This window comes from Mastomys coucha, unplaced genomic scaffold, assembly GCF_008632895.1.
Source record: "Mastomys coucha isolate ucsf_1 unplaced genomic scaffold, UCSF_Mcou_1 pScaffold22, whole genome shotgun sequence".
NCBI classification, from domain to species: Eukaryota; Metazoa; Chordata; class Mammalia; order Rodentia; family Muridae; genus Mastomys; species Mastomys coucha.
The window spans coordinates 4,409,124-4,421,432 of record NW_022196905.1 but is presented as its reverse complement, the minus strand read 5'-3'; the positions used below and the strand labels follow the sequence as shown (position 1 = coordinate 4,421,432).

Here is a 12,309-nt window from a genome sequence, read left to right as displayed (position 1 = left end):
TTGGAGTTCTGTAGGCTTCTTTTATGTTCATGAGCATCTCTTTCTTTAGGTTAGGGAAGTTTTCTTCTTCAACTTTGTTGAAGATATTCACTGGCCCATTACCTTGAGAGTCTTCACTCTCTTCTATACCTATTATCCTTAGGTTTAGTCTTCTCATTGTGTCCTGGATTTCCTGGATGTTCTGGGTTAGGAGCTTTTTGCATTTTGCATTTTCTTTGACTGCTGTGTCAATGTTTTCTAAGGTGTCTTCTGCCCCTGAGATTCTCTCTTCTATCTCTTGTATTCTGTTGGTGATGCTTGCATCTATGACTCCTGATTTCTTTCCTAGGTTTTCTATCTCCAGGGTTGTCTCGTTTTCTGATTTCTTTATTGTTTCTATTTCCATTTTTAGATTCTCAATGGTTTTGCTCATTTCCTTGCCCTGTTTGTGTTTACTGTAATTCTTTAAGGGATTTTTGTGTTTCCTCTTGAAGGGGTTCTAGCTGTTTACCTGTGTTCTCCTGTATTTCTTTGAGGGCATTATTTATGTCTTTCTTAAAGTCCTGTATCATCTCCAGGAGAAGTGATTTTAGATCAGAATCTTGATTTTCCAGTGTGATGGTGTACCTACGACTTGCTATGGTGGGAGAATTGGGTTCTGATGGTGCCAAATCACCTTGGTTTGTGTGGTTTATTTTCTTATGCTTGTCCCTTGCTATCTGGTTATTGCTAATGTTACCTGTCCTTGCTAAACCTGACTGGAGCCTGTCCTTCCTGTGATCCTGGTTGTGTAAGAACTCTTCAGAGTGAAGCTGTCTCTGTGATCCTGCGATTCTGGTATCTTCTAATCCTGGGCTTGTTAGACCACCTGGGAGTGGAGCTTTCTCTGGCTGTTTTGGGACTGGCTGCAGAGTTTGCGTCCAAGGTCTGCTCAAGGCACCAGCCCAGACAGACCAGAAGGAACCAGAGCCACTGGGCTGGTAGATTTCCTGTGTGCCTGGGTTCTGCTGGTCCCAGTTACTCCCAGTATTGGGACATATGTTGAGTCTTCCTCACCTCTGATCCTGGGTGTGTTAGAGCACCTGGGACTGGAGCTTCCTCTGGGTGTTGTGGGACTGGCTGTGGAGCTTGGACCCAAGGTCTGCTCAAGACACCAGCCCAGAGAGATGAGAAGGAACCCGAGTCACTGGGCTGGTGGAGTTCCTGTGTCAGTTATTGTTACTCAACGTACCCACAACAATTCTTTGGCAATAGAGAACATTAATGTGGGTTCATCTTTATCTCCAAGTAAAGTTTTAACATCCTATTATGAAGCTGTTGTGGTGAAAGTATTTTGAAAAAGAATGTCTTAACAACCTGAGGAGACATCTATTCCTTGTTTTCAAACATCAATTAAATTGGTTATTGCAGAATATTGGTTGATATTTGGCCTAATACATAGTAAAATTTTTAGGCACAATTGATAATCATTATCCAAAAGACAATTTGTTAAAATTTGCTCCTATTCATGCTCTTATATTTCCTGTAAATTTATGTATGCATCCCATAAAGAATACTTCTATAGCCTTTCTATGGGAGAAAAGTATGTGTAATTGAATCATATGTTTAGAACAAATAATTGAACTACATGCTGTAGTCACTGTTTTTAAAGTACTAAAATCAAACTTTTAATTTATAAACTGATAGCCACTATATATAACTCAGGGTTTACAACTGCTTAAAATTGTTCCTTTTTAGATACTGCTAATTCTCAAATTTTGCAATTGTTTATACATATACAACTCAAGTTAAGAGAAAGTACTGTTCTTTGAAAATTTAAGAACTCTTCGTGGACTGCCTGGACAAGACTCCTTAAGGCAATGGTACATCAGATTTGTATCCCAGGCAGATTATAGGCTTCACAAAAGAACAATTGGCCATATAATCTCATTCTTTACATCAACAAAATAGTAATGTCTTAAGAAAATAATTTGGTATTTTTAGAGAATGTCCATGTTAAATTCTAAAGACTTGTTCTCAATGTCCTCAGTTTCTACTTGTACCACATAATGTTGTTAATTTTTGAGGACTTATAATTAACCAATTATTGAAAATTACTCATATTTCTGATTTTAGAAAAATAAAGTATGCACATGTAACCACTGATACCTTTTCAGGCTTTCTAGGCAAAATTGCCTTAACAGGAAAAACAACTAAAAATGTAATCATTGTCTACATTATTTTTCCAGGCTTGGTGTTTTTAACTGGATTAAAATCGATAATGGAACTGACTTACAGTCAAGCATTTAAGATGTTTTGTCAACAATTTAATGTTACTGGGATTCCTTATAATTCTCAGGGACAAGAAATTGTTGAACATGTGCATCGCACTCCGAAAAAATTGGCTTTTAAAAAACAAAAAAGGGAGAATTATATCCCTGTGCACATTATTTAAATCATGTTTTTTACTTTAAAATTTTAAAATTTGGATGCCAAGAAACTCTTTGCTGAGTGTCTATACATCCTACAACTAGGCATACTTATGTCTAGGTGAGATAGAAGGACCCACTTATTGGCATATGGCATAATCCTGATCAGGTATTTAATTTGGGGAAGAGGGAATGTTTGTTTTTTCTGCAGAATGCTGCAGGAGCTTGCTAGCTGCCAGAGTGATTGGTGTGACATGCTGACCTGTGAGCTTGCTGAGTGCCCTGACAAGGGTGACAGGGAAAATGCTGTTTTTATGCAAACAAATCTGGTATGTTGTGTGACCAACTCTGAAAACACCAACAAGAATTAGAGAAGAAATGTCAGGAACTCTTCAACAACCCCATGTGGAGTGCTGGAATGGTATTCTGACCTACCTTCTCCCCTTCCTTGGCCCAAGACTGGCTTACTAATTCTACTATCGCTAGGACCTTTTCCTTTTAATTAAATTATGGTCTTTATTAAGAGATAAATAGATGCAATTAAGGCCCAACCCTTGCAGATTCATTACCACCTGCTGACATCATCAGATCTGGGAGATGGTTTTGATGACATTCTTACAAATGGCCCTTAAAATAACCCAGCTCATGCTTGGCCCTTCACCTTTCCAGTGTGATGGACTGGCTAGCCAGTGACAGGCAACTGAGAGGAGGAAGCTGCCTTAGCAAGAATGGCAACCTAAGACAAGGAATCTCGCTAAGTTGATGGGGTGCACTCTATGGCAGGTATGACCATTCTGGGCATGGCTGTCCTTGCAACCTCTCTGACCTAAGACAGGCACAGTCCCCTTGGAGTCTATAGAGCCAAGCTGATTTGGACATTACCACCTTAAGTATGCTCTGTTTCTGTATACAAAAAAAAAATAAGGGGGGGGGGGACCTGTTGTGGCCGCAAAGCCCCTGGCATATCAGTCTCCATCTTGTCTCTGGGTCATCATCTATAAACTAACACTATTTTGTCTCTTCCACTATCTTGCTCCCATCCCTGCAATTGACTCAGGACATTTTATGATAGAGGGCTTTCCAGAGACCTTACAATGAGGGCATTCCTTTCTGAACTTTTCACAATGAAGACACTCCTTTTCGGACATTTTATGATGTGAACATTCCAGTTATGCTGATGTGTAACCAAACAACAATGTGGGTTTGGCCCATGTACCTGTGCAAATACCTTTGTGGTCTGGAGTTTTAAATAGTGCCTTTCCCTAGAGTAAATTGAGACTTGATCAGAAAATTTTTTGTCTTGTCTCCTTCCTTCACGTCTCCTGTTCCCAAATTTGTTGTTGCAGTTCCCTCTGCTCAAGAACCTCGTTAAGTCCTGCAGGTTGGGGCACCTTTTATATAGGTTGCCAGCAGTAAGTGTGGCCCAGATTAATGGTGTATCTTTCCACTTCAAAGCTCTGTATTAGCAGTGGTTCTTCCCACTAAAATGATTTAATTAAAAAAATCCCTCAGAGGTGTAGCTAGACATTTGGATTTTAGTTAGTTTCAGATATAGTCAAGTTGACAACCAAGAGTAAGCATCACATCGATATACCTTATTTCTAACTAAGGATTTCTTCCGGATTCAAACTATCAGTTCTATTTCTTCAAATTTAATTTAATGACTTGTAACACCCAGGTAGAACCAAAAGGAGTTACATTGTCATAAAGAGCCTTAACTGTGTCATTATCTGTCATATTTTAAGTGACATAAAAAATGTCAGTGAAACAAAATTTCCATGTGTAACAATGGTGTATCAAATCATATTAACCTCTGAAGGTGATGGCAGAACTTAACATAAGTTATTGCAAAAAGAGTCAAAATATATCATAATTCATAATTTTTCAGCTGGATCAGGCAAGTGAACTTCCTGGTTTACCTAATTTATATTCAAGCTTGGTTGATAGTTTTTTTTAGAATGACAAAAATAAAAGTATACAAAATAGATATAGAAACAAAGAGCAAAATTTTTAAAAATAAAAGCTATTATTATATATGTCAATTAAAAACACTTGCCAAAATGATGTTATAGGAGATATATTTTATGAAAATAGGGTTTGGATTAATATAAATGCAAACACACTAAGCTAGGGTCACTGTGTCTATCCCTCAAGCATCAGTCTGCCTTTGATGTGGCCATTGTGTGTGGCTTTCTGTATCCCTGTGTTCATAGTCCTTATTTCTAACTAAGGATTTCCTCCTGACTCAAACTATCAGGTCTATTTCTTCAAATAGAAGTTTGAGAAATGGGTTCTGATTTACTAGGAGTGACTCTCTGAATCATTCTTCATTGTTTCACACTTTCTCATTTGTTCCCCTTTTGTTCAGAAGTATTTGGACTTGGGCCTAAGTGTATCCAAATATTCTATCTGTAACAGAGAACTGTTTTCTGATATTCTATGGTAAAATTCATAGGGATAATGCTGGAGAGGCTGTATGAAGAAGAAGCCACAGGGATGGTTGCAAAGCAGGTAACTGCCTCTCTCCCCTGGATCCATTGTTAAGTCTGCTTTTATGTCATCCGTGCTTTGTTTAAAAGAAGAAATAGAAAAAAAGAAAAAATAGAGGGAAGTCTTTCCTTAGTCCCATGATGGATTAATTTGCTTATTCTCAGGATTTTTTATCCTAATTTACTATAGTGAGGATCATATTCTCAACAAATATATCTATTCCTAATCATTTTTAAGATCTGGATATTTTTCTATTGAGTTATATATACTCATTCTATATTTCTTTGTGTTTAACATTTAACTTGTTTAACATTTCTTTGTATTTAACACTGCCTCTTGTAAGACTCCTTATTGTGTTTCTAAGCACATGCCTAGCTGTTCTTTCCTGTAGCGCCAGTATCTGTTTCCTCCTTGTTATTTCACTAGTATGTTACTCTCTACAAGGAAGATGACCATGTCAAGTGACTAAGGATAATAGAAGTTGCTATAAACCCATGTTAGGGTTTGCAAAAGATCTCAAAATTTTACTTTTTGGATTACAAATTATCTGTGCATAAATAAAGGACTACGAGGGAACATGTGGAGATGGTAACCATGGCTACTGGTGATTTATACAGTCATTAATAGTTTGTATTTTATTTATTATTTCTTGTACTTTCTATATAATTTTAATAGAAGAGAATAAAGTCCTATCAAGTTATATACAATGAAGAATATTTTGTAATGAGGATGTATATACATAATGTCCTGTCATAAATTGAATAATATTTTGATATTTACTTGCATATGATCTTTAAAATTCAGACTTATGCTCACTTAGAAATTCATATGTGTTTGTTCTTTTGAAATATGAAATTGTTCAATAAACATAAGGAATAATAAAATCAAGCTCAAAAACACGTTTTCATGCTCAAAATGCAACACAAATAGCAAAGTAAATTCTAAGGTAATTTTCACATTCTCAAGTGAATGTATTATTTTCTTGATCTTTCTGTTATGAAATCTTCCTGTTGCTGAATATCTTACAGAATTATGCTAAGCTTCAGCTGCTCAGCTCTGGTGGCATAATGCTTGCAATTCCTTTCTAAGCCAAACCACCTCTATTATGCTGTTTCACCGCACATTAGGTACCATTAAATATCTATTTCATTTATCACAAATTTCAACATGTCTGCTGCAAATTGAAGACCTGGTTTAAAATTGCTCAATATGAGACTGTCACTTAGTATTTAGACTGAGGAAAAGGCAATGAGCTCACACATAAGGACCTCAACAAACAATTTTCCTCTGTGGCTAAGAAAACAGAAATTGGCTGTCATGTTGTGAATTTTAATGAAGAAAAAAGAAATTATGTGGACTTTGCTTCAAAAAAAGTATTTATGGACTAGAGATTCCATTCCTATTTTTTTTTACATGCTGCCATTTGTCAGCTTTCTGAATCAATTTTAAAAGAATTTTGTAAGGGCTAGAAATGCTGAATAAATCTTGTCTGAAACTCCAGTTTAACTTCATGTATAGTGCATCTGTGTGAGGTAGAGTCACCATGCTTTAAATTTTATATTTGCAATGCGATTTCATAACATTAATTAGAAATGGATAAAACTGTTAATCCAGATTTTCCATAGGAATTTCAGCTGTCAGATTAACAAGATATGTACAAGTGAAATGTAATTGTTCATTTTTCTTGTTTATCCTCTAATTATTACCAGTTCTCTAATCATATTATCTAAAGGGGAAAAAAGAGAAATATTTGTTCCTTAATTTTATATATAAAGTCTCTATATAAAGACTATAGGATATAATTTTATATCTTGAGAAACTCTCCTCACCAACTTCATTTAATCAAATGCCATCTTTGAGAACTTCCAAGCCCATTGTTTCTAGGGTGCGTATCCCTTCCTTATGTGATGCTCTGAATTGCCTTTTTCCTCCCTCTCTATCCCCTTCCCTCTGTTCCTCTCTACATTCCTACTTTGTACCAGTGACAATTTATTCATTCAATATTTCTCACATTCTACTTTAAAAATGTTTCTTTATCCAGAGGTTAACTACTTCAGGAGTACAAGCCTCTAAATTTTTTCCATTGCTGTATTAGTCAATGCAACTAGATTCAGTAGGCTCATAAATCCATCAATGTTTGGTATATAACAGTGTAATCTATGAAATCTTGTGGATATAAATAGAATTACTAATTTTTAATAAATCTGAAGAAGCAGGTAATAGTGTAATGGGACCCAGCTCTAATCATCTTACCTATCATAATTGTAAACTTAGGAGATTCTGTTAAGGTCATAAAATTTACTGACTAGGTTAGAAGTTTAACCCTCAGAGTGTTTCAAAACTTTCTTTTTGTGAATTGTTTTAAAGTATAGGTTCTGAGAAAATTTCATATATACAAGAAATTCATATATAAAAAGAAAAAATAATTAAATATATTCATGTTAGTATTCTCTTTAAGAGGAAATAACAATTAGATTACATTCATAGTTACTTGAAATATGCATCAACATGTATGTTGACAGCTTACAACTTACACATTTACAAAAACAAAATTTGTTTTTATCATGAGCATTTTACAACATAAGTGTGTTCTTTGAATATTGTGGATACCTTTGAAATACAAATGAAATTATTATGCTCTTAGAACAGTTATCTAACTATTCTGTTAAATGTTTCAGTGATTATTTTAGTAATTGGAATAGATTTTTTTACTTTGCTTTAAAAAGAGCCAGTACACTGTAAACTTGATATTTTTATACCTTTGGTGAAAGCATACCAATTTACATAAAGCAAACATTATGACATTGATCATTCATCCATGCAATAAGATAAATTAAAAATATCTCCTTGATATTTTCTTGATAATAAATAAACTTTGTAGTTGTTTATTAAATAAGATTTGGAACAATATGACTATAACTATCTTTTTGTAAATATTTTCTATTTTATTTTCATTTTTTATTGGTTATTTTGTTTATTTACATTTAAAATGTTATCTTCCTTCCCAGTTTCCCCTCCACAACTCCCCTATTCTCTCCCCTTCTTCCTGCCTTTATGAAGGTACTCCCCCACTTACCTACCCACTCCTGCATCAGTGCCCTAACATACCCCTACCCTGGTCATAGAGCCTCCACAAGACGAAAGGGTTCCCCTCCCAGTGATGCCCGATAAGGCAATCTTCTGCTACATATCCAGCTAGAGCCATGAGTCCCTCCATGTACTCTTTGGCCTATGGCCATACCACCCTTAATGTGTTCGATCTTGTCTGATCTCAGAAGCTACGCAGGGCCGATACTTGGATGGGAGACTGTAAGTACCTTTTAAATAGACTTAAAATGGCTAAAATGAAATTATTGAAATTAATTACTTAAATTTTTAAAAAATTTCCCTCTCATCTCTCCCTCCCATTATTTCTGCCCTCCACCCTTGCAACCATCCCATCTACAAAGAAACAAACCACAAGCTTCTCATGGAAGTTGTAATGTGTCACATTGTGTCCCACAGTATACCCTTTTGTTTACATTTTTTTGTTTGCAAATGTTTATTGCAGTGACTTATTGGTCTGGTAAGAGGCCTCTGGCTTCTGCTACTTTATCAATTCTGGAATCTCACCAGGAGTCCTCTTGGATATGCTATTGTTGTCCTGTGCCATGGAGATACTGTAGTTTTGGATCTATAGAACTGGACAGGCCACTTTATGCACTCCAGCAGTTCACTGATGGGGGAGATGTTGGGGTGGGACAATTCAAAGCCCTAGATTGGGACCTGAGAGGTATCTGACCTGGTCAGTCTGCTGGTTCTCCCATTTTCATGCCCTCTGTGGCTGGCTCAACAGCCATCCCTGTTACCAGGGACAGTTCTACTCTGCTGCCCAGGAGAGAAGCAGGGCCTACAGCAATTGAGGAGCAGGGACAGCTCTCCTGCTCTCGTGACCTCAGGGCTAGCTCTCCTATCTGCCATTGGTGACAAGGCGAGGTGGGGCAGCAGGGAGACTCACTTCTCCTTCACCTATGTCACCTCACAGCAGATATTTTGCAGGGCAAGTTCTTCCAAGTTCACACTCTCAGGGCCAGGTCACTCATGCCTCTACCAACAAGGTCAGCTCTTGAGGGGTTTGCAGCCCCTTAGGACGAATGATAATATGAACTAACTAGTACCCTCAGAGCTCCCAGGGTCTCAACCACCAACCAAGGACTGCACATGGAGGGGTCTGATTGTTCTGGCAGCATGTGTATAGTAGAGGATTACAAATTTGATCATCAATAGGAGGAGAGGACCCCCGCCCTGTGAAGGTTCTGTGCCCCAGTGTAGAGGCCAGGGCCAATAAGTGGGAGAGGGTGGGGTGGCAGGCATGGGGAGGGGGGAGGCAACAGGGGCTTGTTTTTGTTGTTTTTGTTTGTTTCTTTGTTTTTTGGAGGGGAACCTGGGAAAGGAGAAATTTACATGTAAATAAAGAAAATATCTAATAAAACACAACAACAACAACAACAAACAAGGTCAGCTCTAACATGCTACTGCAGGAAGTGAGGGCGAGGGACAGGACCAGCTTCATGCTCTCATGACAACAGGTCCAGATATCCTGCCTGCTCCAGGTAGTGAGGAGTGAAGGGAGAGGAGAGCATTTCTCCCTTGTCTATGCCATTGCATGAGAGATGAGTGGTCGGGCCAGGTCTCCTAAGCTCATGTCCTGGAAAAGGAACAACTCACCTGCAAGTCCTCAAATGTGCAGGCAGCTCTCCTGAGTACTGCAGCATGCTAGGAGTGGTATCAGCTCCTCTGCTTTCACGTACCCAGGGCCAGATTTCATACAATGCACACGTGAGGGGTAGAGCCACTTCTGCACAGCCCTCAGATATCAATAAGTCCCAGATAGAAGCTCAGAGCAGGGATATCATCTTAGCCTTTGGTGGTTACAGACCCTGCTGCTGCAGGGTCAAGAAACCCAGATATTCTCCTGGTGGCAGTACAATGCCAGGAACCCACCATGGTTCCAGGTGGCACTACTATTCACAAAAGAATGTTCATCACTGCCCTCAGGTCTCCAGCTCTGCCTCTCTTCATTGTGCCTACTTCTTTCTGTTTCTTTCTCTTCCATTTCTCTACCACTTACTTGTTTCTTAGTGTGACTCAGGGTCACTGAGTGTCTGGAGTCATCTCAGGAATGATCTCAGGAGTGCTATGACCTCCTTGTGTACTATGATGACCAGCAGGGTCATTTCAGCCATAGTCTGTCTCCCCACCCCAGGCCTGCATGATGCCCTACTGGTGGTCATCTCAGGATATCTCCCTGCCCAGGCCCTATGGCACTCAGTCTGGTGGTCACCTTGAACTCACTTCCCACCTGGTCTGCCTGAATGTCCCCATGTAAAAATCTGTCTTAGACTTGCTCCCACCCAGAGCCCTTAGTCCCTGGCAGGATTCTTCTAGTCTTTTGCTAACTCCTTGTCCTGGGAGCTCATCAGGGCCTGGGTGGCACAGGATTGGTCATCATCTCCAGCTCACTTTTTTCAGGAACTGTTAGGCTCCTAATCATTTATGTCCATAGATCAGAACACCAAACATAGACATAGCCTTGCTCCTCTCTGCCACCTACTGACTCACATGTCACTTGCAGTGCTTCTTGGGACAGGTTCTAAATGTTTTTAATTGAACTAGGATTACATCAATTTCCTCTCCATTTTCTCCTCCAGCTCTTCCAAGGTACCATCCCATCAAGCTCTTCTCTGTTCATCCCATTCAAAAGTTGATAGACTCTTGTATCATTATTATTATTGGGGTGTGTGTATGTGTGTGTGTGTGTGTATGTGTGTGTGTGTGTACAAATTTGTAGATACAGACTACTGAGTTCACTTTTGTTGTTTGTGTATATGTGGTTTTAGAGTTAACCACTCTGAACTGGACAACCAATAAGGGGACTCTTTGCCAAGAGAGATGAATTCTTCTTCCAGAAGTCATTAGTTGCCTATAGTTTTGGGTTTTTCATTTTGCTTTCATTTTGTCTTGTTTTTGTTTTGCTTTGTTTTGTCTAGGGGTAGAACCCTGTGAGAAGTTCCATGTTCTTCAGTAATATGTGCACCAATATCACCTAGTGTTCCGGTTTTGTTTATTTGGCCATTTCTAAGAGAGACTGCTTCATGTTTGATTTCCTGGTATTCTACTTCCTTCACTCTTTCTGGCCCTCTCTCATGATGTTCCTGAGCTACAAATGCAGGAACTCTGATATAGATGTGGCCACTGGAACTAGACTTCCCACCATTCCTGCTCACTGTGTTTTATCCAGTTCCACTTTTTTGTGATAGTCTCCACTTGCTGTAAAGAGAGTAATTGAAGTCTTCATATTTAAAAAAAATATATTGTGAATGGGCTGAGAGTAAATTGATTGTAAACAAATGAATGCTTTTACAATGTAGTGCTAAGATATTTAAAGTCTTTAAATTCTATAGTATGGATTTGGAATGTTTTTCTTCACTAAGTTTAAAGTGGACAGAATTTATTGATTTGTTGTACTTTTGTCTTGTTTTTATAATTAAAATCAAAATGAGCAGAGTAATATAGATTCTAAATCACTGTCTCCTCCGTCATCTCCTCTCACATACATACATGTACAACTTTTGATGGAGTTCAGACCTTAATGTCATGTATCTGGTGGCAGAGTAGGTCTGTATGCCTTTATGGGAAGCAAGAAAGCATGGGTCCACTTTTGATTTTTCCTCCTTGTCCTTGTCCTCCTCCTTGTCCTACTCCTCGTCCTCGTCCTCGTCCTCGTCCTCGTCCTCCTCCTCCTTCTTCTTCTTCTTTTTCGTCTTCTTCTTCTTCTTCTTCTTCTTCTTCTTCTTCTTCTTCTTCTTCTTCTTCTTCTTCTTCTTCTTCTTCTTCTTTTTCTTCGTCTTCTTTAATTTTACCATTATTTTTCTATGCACCAAACTCAAATTTGTAAGAGAAATGAAATAAGCCACATAAAGTCATCTGTAATTGCTTGGACATAGCTCATTTGATATAAAAACACAATCTGGAAAGTGATCTGGATAACTAGAAGTATTAAAAGGAACTCCCAACAAAGTAAATTTTGTTTTATACATAAAAGGTTCTTGTAGGATTGGCAGGAAGTTTCATTTAACTGGGTGGTTTGGTGTCCTAATGAAAGCAAAGTGCTCTGCAATATGACAGAAGCCAGGCTAAAATACATGACAGATCACAACATGCTGAGAAGCATGTGAATACATGCCTTTGCTCCACATAAATATTTATTTACAGAAGACATGGATATGAGAAACATTCCAACAGCATCTCAAATATGTCATATTCAAGGGATGTAATAGAGGTGTATGGTTTCTGACTGACTTGCTGATGTAGGCTTGAGAATTCCAGGGCAAATTCACAACTGCCATTTCTAACTTTACCACCAAGTAATGAACTGAAACTATTTAAATTT

The 12,309-nt window shown here is 38.1% G+C and overlaps 1 pseudogene; it reads right to left on the bottom strand.

The window, feature by feature from the left end:
* Positions 1-10,390: 10,390 nt before the first annotated feature.
* On the bottom strand, positions 10,391-10,507 carry LOC116071821 (annotated as a pseudogene).
* Between the last annotated feature and the right edge of the window lie 1,802 nt (positions 10,508-12,309).